A 9,729-nucleotide genomic window follows, 5' to 3' on the forward strand; every position below is an offset into this window, starting at 1 on the left:
CCATGTTGGTCAGACTGATCTCGAACTTCTGACCTCATAATCTGCCCACCTCGGCCTCCCAAAGTGCTGAGATTATAGGCATGAGCCACTGCGCCTGACCAAAATTAATTTTTTTTACAATCCACTGTGGATTCACAGATGGATGTTGAATATTGAAAGGCACATTTAAGAAAGCAGTAAAGTCCCGTGTTTGGGGAAACCTCTGCCCAGGCCTCTGAAGCAAAAAAGTTCCAAGGAAATTTGTGCTAAACTTTGCAGGACTTTAGCTCTGTGTGTGTGTGTGTGTGTGTGTGTGTGTATTTCACTCTGTCGCCCAGGCTGTAGTGCGGTGGTGCAATCATAGCTCACCACAGCCTCCATCTCCCGAACTCAAGCAATCCTTCCACTTCAGCCTCCCTAATAGCTGGGACTACAGACATGCGCCACCGTGCCCACCTGGACTTTAGCTTAATTCTCACAGACTTAGAAGAGACATGTACCATGCACAAGACCCCAGCGAAGGCCTGGGGTGTGATTGCTTGGCAATTAGCCCTGGCCCAGTGGCATTTCCGCTAATGTGGCTTGGAGAGTAACCTGCAACCCTAGGCGTGGATGGATAGGACTTTATGCCCAGCTCTTCCTCTTCCTATGAATGTCTCTATACCCAAAAGCTGGACAGAGTTATAGACCTTCCCCTCGTTGTTTGTGGGGACCTTGTGAACATGCACTATGTGCTGTTAACTTCTGAAAGAAATAGCACATAGGCAGCCGGGCGCGGTGGCTCACTCCTGTAATCCCAGCACTTTGGGAGGCCAAGGCGGGTGAATCACGAGTTCAGGAGATCGAGACCATCCTGGCTAACACGGTGAAACCCCGTCTCTACTGAAAAAATACAAAAAATTAGCCAGGCGTGGTGGTGGGCGCCTATAGTCCCAGTTACTCAGGAGACTGAGGCAGGAGAATGGCGTGAACCCGGGAGGCGGAGCTTGCAGGGAGCAGAGATCGCGCCACTGCACTCCAGCCTGGGTGACAGAGCGAGACTCTGTCTCAAAAAAAAAAGAAAGAAAGAAAAGAAACAGCACTGTATAAATCATATGGGCTGAAATTTAATATTTGTATTACAATCTAGAAAATCAAGACTGTGAAGATGGCCCTCTAGTCAGCTGAAGGAAACGGGAATTGATTTCCTCATGAAGTCATGGTGTGACAAACCCCTGGCCAGATGTGACCTGGCACATGTCCACATCTGCATCAGAGAACCCATGCTGTCATCCTTTCATACTTAGAAAACAGATTAATAACGTGGCAAGGAGTGATTACATTAACCGTGGAACAGCTGCCTATCTGATGAATTGGAACGGGCAGCAGTATATGCAAGTTACATTTCAGAGTCAATGAGTTTTGATAATTGAGTTTATCCCTAGCAATGAGTACAGTTCTAGGAAGTCTAGATAAAAGCGTTATGGGTTCTGCTGGCTTAAGTGTTTCCTGAGCAAGGACCATTAGCTTTGTGTGACTTTTTTGGACTTTTTGTTGTCATTACATCTGGGATAGAACGTCAGTGTTCTCCGGCCTCTTTGCCACCCCACAGGATCCCTTTTTATTGTTTTGGTTTTTGTTTTTTTTTGTTGTTATTTTGAGACAGGGTCTCACTCTGTCCCCCAGGCTGGAGTGCAATGGCATGATCTCAGCTCACTTCAACTTCCGCCTCCGGGTTCCAGTGATTCCCCTGCCTCAGCCTCCCGAGCAGCTGGGACTACAGGTGCACACCACCACACCCAGCTAATGTTTGTACTTTCAGTAGAGACGGGATTTCTTCATGTTGGCCGGGCTGTTCTCAAACTCCTGGCCTCAGGTGATCCTCCCACCTTGGCCTCCTAAATGCTGGGATTACAAGCGTGAACCACCTTGCCCAGCCCTAATCTCTTCTTATGAAGACAACAGTCTTGTGGGATTAGAGCCCACCCTAATGGCCTCATTTTAACTTAATTACCTCTTGAAAGACCCTGTCTCCAAATAGAGTCACAATCTGAGCTACTAGGGGTTACAATTCATATGAATCATATGAATTTGGGGAACCATAGCATCAAGATTTATATTTACCTTATATATTCATGTTATAATATATACTGTATATGTTAATATAACATACTTATGTTATAATTTATACTATATATTTATGCTATATAATATAACCATTATACATATATTTAAAAATCATCTGTCAATCATGCAAAATAAATTTGATAGGCCCCAGGCATAGTGTGGAAGTGGAAGGAGTGAGAACAGGGTGAATCTGGAAGACCCGGCACATAGCGCTGTAAAATAGCACAGGTGCAATAAGTGGAGAGCAGAAAAAGGTGGTTGTAATTAAATGCTGACCGGGATGGTACAATCCCTAACTACTGCAGGAGCTCAGGGAAGGGAGAGAAACCAGCGGCAGGCGGAAAGTGTGGAAGAGGCTTGTAGAGGGGTTGGACCTCAAAGCATGGGGCGGTTGTAGGTAGGAGAATTGAGGGGGAGCTACCTTAATAAAGAGGTGCAGGCAGAACCACAAGGACTAGCTTCATAGCTGGAGCTCCAGTTTGCAAAGCTTTCTATTTCAGATCTGGACAGGACTGCATTGCTGGGGTCTTCTCAGCCAAACTCATTAGCTTAGGAAGCCACTACTCAGGGCACAGTATTTAAATATGCAGGACTCTGCCCTTGCGTCTTAATTGATCCTGAAGAAATGCCCAGACATAACTCTGAGAACCCCAGTCAGCAGGAAGAGCACTTCCTTCATTCAGTGACTTGGTGTTTCGCATCTGCATCCTATTGGAACCCACTGGGCAACCTCTTCCTGCCTCCAAAGCCCTCCTAGGAACTTAAAAACGCCAGCCCTGGACGGGGGAGAAAGGTGGGGCCCCGTAGTGGAAGCAGTCACAGGAACCTGCCACCCACTGTCGGGTACATGGCTGTACGTGTTTCAATGGGACTGACTTTTTTTTTTACTTATTTTTAAACAACCTCAAATAACAATCTAGAAAAGCCAGACTCCAGAGAACAATGAGAAAATGTAGAGAAGCCAAATATAAAAATACGTGCATATTGCACATGCAGAAAATAAAACAAAATAAAAAAATCAATTCACTTCCACAGATTACAAGTGGAAATTCCCAGAGGGACGAGTAGATTTTGGAAGAGAAAAAGAGATTATATTTTATGAGAAGAGATACAATAACCATTCTCTTCCCATAAAACAAGTGATGGAAGATTGTCTCTGCTTCATAGATATACACCGCACATTTTCGGGATAATACTAACAGGAAATCAATAGGATCTTTTATATGTGAAAAGACATTATCTCTCTGGACTCCCAGCACGGCTAATCAGGCTACAGAAGATCTTCACGAAAACTTGCCACTGGCCATTAATCTTGGTCCTGGGACAGTAAGTAGCCTGCAAATCCAGATCTTTGTTTATTTTGAAATTATCCTTATTATTTATTTATTTTTTTATGGGGGAGATAATCACGTTCAAAGCGTCACCCTCCATTAGAGCCACAGAGCCTCCAGGTGACACTCCATGACAAGTGGCTCCACGGCAGACCAGATGCTCCCGGAGAGCCCCTCCTGCCCACGTCCACGCTGGGTGATGGCCGTGTCATTAGCCACCAGAAGCTTTATCTGGGTATAATTTGATAGCTATGACAGGCTCAGTGGGATTTATGGGATCTCCTGGTTTTTGCCTTTATTGATCTGAAATAGAACCAAAGTTAATATTAGCAAAAAACACTTTGTGCTGGGGTCATTTACCCATGAAAGGCTTTGATGACTGGTGGCTTTGAGCATTTATTATACAAGTGTTCTTGGCCAGCTCCAGGTCATGAGTCTAATGATGGCCAACAGGCTACATATTCTGGCCTCTGCTCCCTCGGGAGTGTCTAACCACTGTCCTGGTAAGACCCTTTCTTTTTCCAAGAAACCTTAATCATCACAGGGTATAGAGCCCATTCGTATCAAGTTTGGATTTAGCACTGGCTCTGCCCTGGCATTAGTTTGCTCTGGCTGCCCTAACCAAGTACCAAAGTCTGGGTGGCTTAAAACAACAGAAATCTCAGTGGGGCAAAGTGGTTCATGCCTGTAATCCCAGCACTTTGGGAGGCCAAGGTGGGAGGATCACTTGAGGCCAGGATCATTTGAGTCTGGGCAACGTAGTAAAACCCCCATCTCCAAGAAAAATACAAAACAAAAATACACACACACAAATTACAGGTATAGTGGTATGTGCCTGTAGTCCCTGCTACTTGGGAGGCTGAGGTGGGAGCATTGCTTGAGCCCAGGAGGTCGAGGCTGCAGTGAGCCAGGATCATGCCACTCTATCCAGCCTGGGTGACAGAGACTGTCTCTAATAAATATACATATATATACATATCTTCTCTCGTAGTTCTGGAGGCTTGAAATCTAAACCCGGGCATCCGCAAGGCCATGCTTTCCCTGGAGGCTGTAAGGGAGGATCCTTCCTTGTCTTTGCAGCTTGCAGAGGTTGCCTTGACATCCCTCAACTTGAAGACACATCATCACGCCCAAAAGGTGACCGTCTCCTCCCCGTGTCTTCACATCATCTTCCCTCTGTGTGCGAACCCGTGTCCGAATTTCCCCCTCTTTAAAAGGACACCAAGGCCGGGCGCGATGGCTCACGCCTGTAATCCCAGCACTTTGGGAGGCTGAGGCAGGCGCGTCACGAGGTCAAGAGATTGAGACCATTCTGGCCAACATGGTGAAACCACATCTCTACTAAAAACACAAAAATTAGCTGGGTGTGGTGACGGGTGCCTGTAGTCCCAGTCACTTGGGAGGCGGAGGCAGGAGAATCGCTTGAACCCGGGAGGCAGAGGTTGCAGTGAGCCGAGATCACGCCACTGCACTGTAGCCTCGCCACAGAGCAAGACTCCATCTCAAAAAAAAAAAAAAAAAGACACCAGTCATATTGGATTAGGACCCACCCTAATGATTTCTTTCTTTTCTTTTTTTTTTTTTTTTTTACGAAAAGTTTCACTCTTGCCACCCAGGCTGGAGTGCAGTGGTGTGATCTTGGCTCACTGCAACCTTTACCTCCCAGGTTTAACTGATTCTCCTGCCTCAGCCTCCCGAGTAGCTGGGACTACAGGCATGAGCCACTGTGCCCAGCCTAACGATTTCAATTAAATTACTTCAAAGGCTCTATCTCCAAATACAGACACATTCTGAGGTCCTGGGCATAGGACTTGCCTTCAACATATGAACTGGGGGGGGACCCAATTCAACCCAAAACAGCCCCCAAAAGACTTCCCTCTTTTAAATGCAGACTAGATTATTCCTAACACCATCAGTATAGATCAGGGGTTCTCAGCCTCGGCACAGTTGACATCTGTCCAGATAATTTTTTGTTATGGGAAGCTTTCCAGAACATGACATAGGGTATTTATTAATAGCAGGATCTCAGGTCTCTACCCGCTAGATGCCAGTCGCACCTCTCCCCTCCCTTGTAAGAACGAAAAATGTCCCCATTTATTCATTTATTGCCAAATGTCCCCTGCAAGGGGAAGAGCGCCCCCAGTGGAGAGCCACTGAATTAAGTGAAATGTAGGCCGACCTTAGAGAAGCATTGCAAGGGGACTGAGCACAGATGAAGAGGTTCGAGCGCTCACACAGCAGGCAGAGAATCTTCCCTAAAAGCGGCGGATCCTGAGGAACCCCCTAAATGTCCAGATTCCTTCATGAATTTCAAGAGTAGTTATTGTGTGCCAAGTGTACATCAGGCGCTGATCTGGGCACTGGAGCAAAAAAGAGAACAAGACATTTTATTTTTATTTATTTTTGTTTATTTTATTTTTTTTTTTTTTTTGAGACAGAGTCTCACTCTTGTTACCCAGGCTGGAGTGCAGTGACATGATCTCGGCTCACTGAAAACTCTGCCTCCCAGGTTCAAGTGATTCTCCTGCTTCAGCCACCTGAGTAGCTGGGATTACAGGCATGCACCACCATGCCCAGCTAATTTTTGTATTTTTAGGAGCAATGGGGTTTTGCCATGTTGGCCAGGCTGGTCTCAAACTCCTGAGCTCAAGCAGTCTGCCTGCCTTGGCCTCCCAAAGTGTTGGGATTACAGGCGTGAGCCACCATGCCCAGCCTGGAATGCTGAGATTTTCCAGGGTGGCCTGGGCAGGGCTCACTGAGATATGGGGACAGGCTGAGAACGGGGGAGTGGTCATTGAATCACGCGGATTCAGGAAGAGCATCATAGTGGGAGGGAATAGCCAGGGCAAAGGCCCTGAGGCAGGAGCATCCCTGGGGAGTCTGAGGAATGGAAGGAGGCCTGTGGGGCTGAGGCAGCTTCGACAACAGGGAGAGGGTGGCTGACAGAGTCAGTGAGGGAGGGGCGGGAAACAGATGATGGAGGGCTTTCGGGTCATGGCAGAGATAGGCTGGGACCCCGAGAGTTATGAGGAGCCAGTGGAGCTCCTATGTGTGTGTGGGTGGGGGTGCGGGAGGTGGGGGGTAAATCATCCAACATTTAGCAGGATTCCTCTAACAAGGGGCTGAAGAAGTGCCAGGGCAGAAGTCCAGCTATGTGACTATTACTACATTCAAGAGAGAAACAGGGATCCACGGACTAGCGCGGTGGGTGGCGTGAGGTGCGGGGAGATCCTAGATGGGTGTGTTTGATGGCAGTGCCAATGAGATTCGCTGATGTGCCAAACATGGGCTCTGAGAGAGCGGGAAGTTCTTTGGCTTCAGCAAACGGAAGACAGAGCCGCGATTAATTGAGACGAGGAGTCAGCAGAAGCAGCAGGTTTGGAAGGAATATCAGAACGTTTGCTGTTTGTTTTCATTGGGGTAAAACAGACATAACATAAAATGTACTAGTTCAGCCACTGTGAAGGGCGCAGTTCTGTGGCCATCAGTACATTCACATTGTTGTGCAGCCATCATCACCACCCATCTTCAGAACCAGGGCATGAAGCCAGGGCACTTCCACACTGAGTTCCGTAGTGGAGCTGGGTTCAAGTTGGCCTAAAGATAGGTTTACAGCCGGCTGGGCGCGGTGGCTCATGCCTGTAATCCCAGCACTTTGGGGGGCCGAGGCGGGTGGATCACCTGAGGTCAGGGGTTCGAGACCAGCCTGGCCAACATGGTGAAACCCCGTCTCTACAAAAATACAAATATTAGCCAGGCCTAGTGTCGGGCGCCTGTAGTCCCAGCTACTTGAGAGGCTGAGGCGGAAGAATCAGTTCAACCCAAGAGAGGGAGGTTGCAGTGAGCCAAGATCGTGCCACTGTGCTCCCAAGACTCCATCTAAAAAAACAAAATACAATGAAATAAAGATAGGGTTGTCAGATATCCCTCTTCTCCAGGGACAGACCAGATTCTAGCCATTGCCCTATAATTGATAGTGGCTCTTCTCAGTCTGAAAAGTGTTCTAGTCTGGGTGATAATGACCACCCCACTTACTTTGAACTAAGAACTCCCAGGCAGCATCTCTCGTAAAGTAAAGATGCAGAGTTTCAGGGATACAGAACCTCCACCTGGGTTCCTCCACCAGGGGCACATCTGTTACTCGGACCCAGTTCAAGGGTGGGTGAAGGCCTGTTTTTGCCAATGACTACACAACCTTGGAGAAGTCTGTGCACATCAGTCGCTATGTCCTTGGTTCTGGCAGGAAGCAAATGTAAACTCCTGGTCGTGAGGGCAACCGCATAGCCTTGGGTCTCCTTTCCTCCTCGACTCACTGGTTCTGACGCACTAAACAAATGATAAGCCTAGATTGCTAGTCTTTGGCTGTGATACCTCCTGCTAGAATTTCCATCTCTCCCACAGCCTACCCTGTGGGACCATCTGCTTCTTTACAGCAAATCTCACCTCACCTGTTGACATTTACATGCACATGCCAAAACTAAGAGAAAGCCTGAAGAACGTGGGACATGAGGAGCTGGGATGTCCCTGGGTCACTCCACGCTTCGTGAGTCAGGCAGGCTGGAATGTGGTTGAAAATCAGGGAGTTATGGATACACATTCCAAAGTCCCCAGTGACATGTTCAGAATGAACGAAACTCCATGACAGGCAAAAACCACAGCCCTTGTTTAATTCTGAAGTTTACATGCACATTGGCACTGTTCTATCCCAACCTTTTGTTTCCATGGAAACCATTTATGATACCACAAAAAGAGGATTCTGACCAAAGTAAGGAAGGAATAGCAGCAATGGAAACTAGCTTTCAAATGAGCTTCAGGTAGAGGGACGGACATGGAAAAAACAAAACAAAACAAAACAAGGAGCCTGATATGGTTTGGATTTGTGGCCCTGCCAAAATCTCATGTCAAATTATAATCCCCAATGTTGGAAGAGGGGCCTGGCGGGAGGTGATTGAATCATAGGGGCAAACTTCCCCTTGCTCTTCTCATGATAGTGAGTGAGTTCTCATGAGATCTGGTTGTTTGAAAGTGTACAGCACCTCCCCCTTCGCTCTCTCTTCCTCCTGCTCCAGCCATGTGGGATGTGTCTGCTTCCCCTCCGCCTTCCGCCATGATTGTAAGTTTCCTGAGGTCTCCCATGCTTCCTGTACAGCCTGTGGAACCATGAGCCAATTTAAACTCTTTCTTTATAAATGACCCAGTCTCAGGTAGTTCTTTACAGGAATGCAAGAACAGACAAGGATGGGCGCAGTGGCTCATGCCTGTAATCGCAGCACACTTTGGGAGGCCAAGGCGGGCGGATCACAAGGTAAGGAGTTCGAGACCAGGCTGACCAACATGGTAAAACCCGGTCTCTACTAAAAATACAAAAATTAGCCAGGTATGGTGGCACATGTCTGTAGTCCCAGCTACTTGGGAGGCCGAGGCAGGAGAATTGCTTGAACCTGGGAAGTGGAGGTTGCAATGAGGCAAGATTGCATCATTGCACTCCAGCCTGGGCGACAGAGCGAGACTCCATAAAAGAACAGACAAATACAGAGCCATGCCCAGAACTATTGTTAGGGAGAATGACTCTCTCAGGATGCCCTAAGATGGATGTTTGTGGCCCAGGCACAGCCCACTCCTCCCAGAATTGATTCTGATGATCTGGCTGACTGAGTAACCCTTCCAAAAACTGCTTTGCCCTTATGTTTTGTTTTGTTTTCTTTTCTCAAGAAAAAAAGTGTTGTTCAACCAAGGGGAAAGCACTCTCTGCTGTAACCCAAGCATGCAGAGGCATGGGGTGAAAGAGCAGAAGTCATCCAGAGTATTAGTTTCCTGAGCCTGCTGTAATAAACTTGGTAGCTTAAAACGACAGAATTTTATTTTCTTACAGCTCTAGAGGTCTGAAGTCCAAAATCTGGGTGTCAGCAGATCCACGCTCCCTTTGAAGACTCTAGGACAGTCTCCTTCCTTGCTTCTTCTGGTATTGGTGACTTGCTGGCCTGTGGTTGCTTCACTCCAATCTCTGCCTCTGTCTTCTCATGGCCATCTCCCCTGTGTCTGTGTCTCAAATTTCCCTCTACCATTTTCTCATAAGGACACCTGTCAGTGGAGCTACAGTCCATCCTCAATCCAGGATGATCTCAAGATCGTTTATTACATCTGCAAAGACCCATTCTCCAAATAAGGTCCCTTTCTCATGTTCTGGGGTTTAGGACTTGGACATCACTTTTGGGAGTCACGATTTAACCCACTATACCCATATAACAGGAGACTTTGCCCTGGCAACTATAAAAATTCACATTCCATTTTGGGAGGCCAAGGTGGGCAGATC

General features: G+C 47.4%; 1 long non-coding RNA gene across 2 annotated transcripts; it reads right to left on the reverse strand.

Annotated features, from left to right (window-relative positions):
* Positions 1 to 3,416: 3,416 nt before the first annotated feature.
* On the reverse strand, positions 3,417 to 7,970 carry LOC105509153. Of its 2 annotated transcripts, none has more exons than XR_001001395.1 (2): positions 7,865 to 7,970; positions 3,417 to 3,719 (listed from the first exon to the last, which is right to left on the reverse strand). It is a non-coding gene; the product is annotated as an uncharacterized LOC105509153 (long non-coding RNA). The 2 variants fall into 2 exon arrangements; XR_001001394.1 differs by lacking the exon at positions 7,865 to 7,970 and adding an exon at positions 5,596 to 5,681.
* Between the last annotated feature and the right edge of the window lie 1,759 nt (positions 7,971 to 9,729).

This window comes from Colobus angolensis, unplaced genomic scaffold (genome assembly GCF_000951035.1).
Source record: "Colobus angolensis palliatus isolate OR3802 unplaced genomic scaffold, Cang.pa_1.0 Scaffold170, whole genome shotgun sequence".
NCBI classification, from domain to species: Eukaryota; Metazoa; Chordata; class Mammalia; order Primates; family Cercopithecidae; genus Colobus; species Colobus angolensis.